The 2,632-nt window shown below is 40.4% G+C and overlaps 1 pseudogene; it reads left to right on the top strand.

The window, feature by feature from the left end:
* Window positions 1-947: 947 nt before the first annotated feature.
* Window positions 948-1,891, top strand: LOC106966149 (olfactory receptor 52B4-like; annotated as a pseudogene).
* The last annotated feature ends 741 nt before the right edge of the window (window positions 1,892-2,632 follow it).

The raw sequence follows: 2,632 nt of genomic DNA, 5'->3' as shown, positions 1-2,632 counted from the left end.
TTGTGGGCCAAGCATTTCTTCTTGAATTCCCAGATGACTTTCCCCCATTCATTACTTGATACTTCCTCAACCTGATGGCATCCTACTTTATTTTCAAGGCTAAGTTCAGATATGAAGTCATTCTTAAAACCATTACAAATATAAACAATGAGAATTACTCCCATTGTGTTTCCATACTAAAATTTACTTGTATAACTAATATGTCAACTTAATAATTTAATTTTAGTTAATGTAAATGTCTCTTATGAGCTTAGGAACTTATTTAGAAAACAAACCATATCTTTTTTAAAATTTATTTTTTATTTTTAAAAAGTTTTAATTTAAATTCCAGTTAACATACAGTGTTATATTAGTTTCAGGTGTACAATACAGTGATTTAACACTTCCTTTTTAAAAAAAATTTTTTAACGTTATTTATTTTTGGGAGAGACACAAAGCGCGAGCAGAGGAGGGTCAGAGAAAGAGAATCTGAAGCAGGCTCCAGGCTCTGAGATGTCAGCACAGAGCCTGACGCAGGGTTCAAACTCAAGAACCATGAGATCATGACCTGAGCTGAAGTCGGATGCTTAACCCACTGAGCCACTCAGGTGCTCCATGATTTAACACTTCCATACACACCAGGTGCTCATCTCAGCAAGTGCTCTCCTTAATCCCCATCACCTATTTCACCTATTCCCCATCCACCTCCTCCCCACCTCCCCTCTGTCAACCTGCAGTTTGTTTTCTGTAGTTAAGTGTCTCTTTCCTGGTTTGTTTCTCTCTCTCTGTTTTTTTTTCCCCTTTGCTTGAACAAATCATCTTATTTACCTTTAGTATCATAGTTCCTGGCACCTTCAGAATGGAATAGAATTAGATAAATGTGAAAAGCTGCTGGTAACAGCAAAAACAATCTTGGTGTATGAACTGAATTTTCCTCTCTGTTAATAGGAAGGTTGTCTGATCCAGGCATGACTACCTTAAACCACACTGCTGTTAGTCACATGGTCTTCTGTTTGCTGGCCATTCCTGGCCTTGAGGACCAGCATGTGTGGGCTTCCATCCCCTTCTTCGTTTCCTATGTCATCGCCCTGCTTGGGAACAGCCTGCTCATCTGCATTATCCTCACAAAGCGCAGCCTCCACGAACCCATGTACCTCTTCCTCTGCATGCCGGCCGGAGCAGACGTTGTCCTCTTCACGTGCACAGTACCTCAGGCCTTGGACATCTTCTGGTTCCGTGCTGGGGAGATCTCTCTGGATCGCTGCATCACTTAGCTCTTCTTCATCCATACCACCTTCATCTCTGAGTCAGGGATCTTGCTGGTGATGGAGTTTGACTGCTACATTGCTGTATGCTACCTACTGAGATACACCACTATTCTTACATGTGCACTGATTGGGAAAGTTGGATTGACTATCTTTCTGAGAAGTTATGGTACAATTTTCCCTATAATGTTTCTTCTGAAAAGATTGGCTTTTTGAAAAAGTAGCATCCTCCCAAACACAGCCTGTAATCATACTGTCTTGGCCCGTGCTTCCTGTAATGACATATGACTAAACATCTGGTATGTGGTTTTGTCCTAATGTCAACAGTGGTCTTAGGTATCGTGCTAATTTTTATTTCATATGTGCTGATTCTCCACGCTGTCGTCTGCATCCCTTCTGGAGATGCTTGTCACAAAGCTCTCAATACTTGCGGCTCCCATGTCTGTGTCCTTGTCCTCTTTTATGGACCTGGGATCTTTACAACACTTACTCAGCAGTTTGGATGCCACATCACACCCCACATTCATGTTCTGCTGGCCAGTATCTACATTCTGGCTCCTCCTATGCTAAATCCCATTATTTATGGGATAAAGACCAAACAGATCTGGGACCAGGTGGTTTATGCATTGTTTACAAAGCAGAAATAATTTTGATGTGGAAGCTGGCATTCTTTTTTTGTTAGCAATCCTCTCCATGGATGGAGTAAGCTTTAGCACCAGTTTATGGCAGCAGGTAAGATACTAGTCAAATGACTCCAGGTGTTGCTGTTTCTAGTGAAATTGCATGAATGTGATTTTTGTACATGTTTCTTCCAAAGTCTCTAATATGTCATTGAATATCAGTGTTTGGGGCCTTGGTTAACTTTCTCCCCATAGAACTGAGAACTAGATCAGGGCACCTCTCTGTGTCTTCTTCACTTACCTCTCTAACCCTAGACTGGAGAATTACATGAGATGAATCTTGGGCAGTGATTTTCTTCTGACAGTTGCCAAACTCTTCTTTTCATCCTTGTGACTTATTTTATAACTGGCCATTTGTACATCTTAATCCCTTTCACCTAATTTCTCCCATCCCCAGACCCCTCTTCCCTCTGGTAACACCAGTTTGTTTTCTGTATCAATGAATCTGTTGCTGTTTGCTGTTTGTGTGTTTAGTCCCTCAGAAGTTTGTTTTGAGAAGCTACTATAAGTGGTATTTAAAAAAATTTTCTTTTCCAAATGTGCATTGTTTTCCAAAATTGCCAAACATTATTGAATTCTACATCTGTAGAAATACAATTGTTTGCTTTGTTGACCTTCATCCTGCAGCTTTACCTTATTCCACTTACTAGTTCTTGTAGCTTTGTTGTTGTAGATTCTATCTGTAGTTTTTCCTGCATATGTACAGCC

The sequence above is a fragment of the Acinonyx jubatus genome, chromosome D1 (assembly GCF_027475565.1).
Source record: "Acinonyx jubatus isolate Ajub_Pintada_27869175 chromosome D1, VMU_Ajub_asm_v1.0, whole genome shotgun sequence".
Taxonomy (NCBI): domain Eukaryota; kingdom Metazoa; phylum Chordata; class Mammalia; order Carnivora; family Felidae; genus Acinonyx; species Acinonyx jubatus.
The sequence above is the reverse complement of the archived record's forward strand: the minus strand, read 5'-3'. Positions and strand labels throughout refer to the sequence as shown.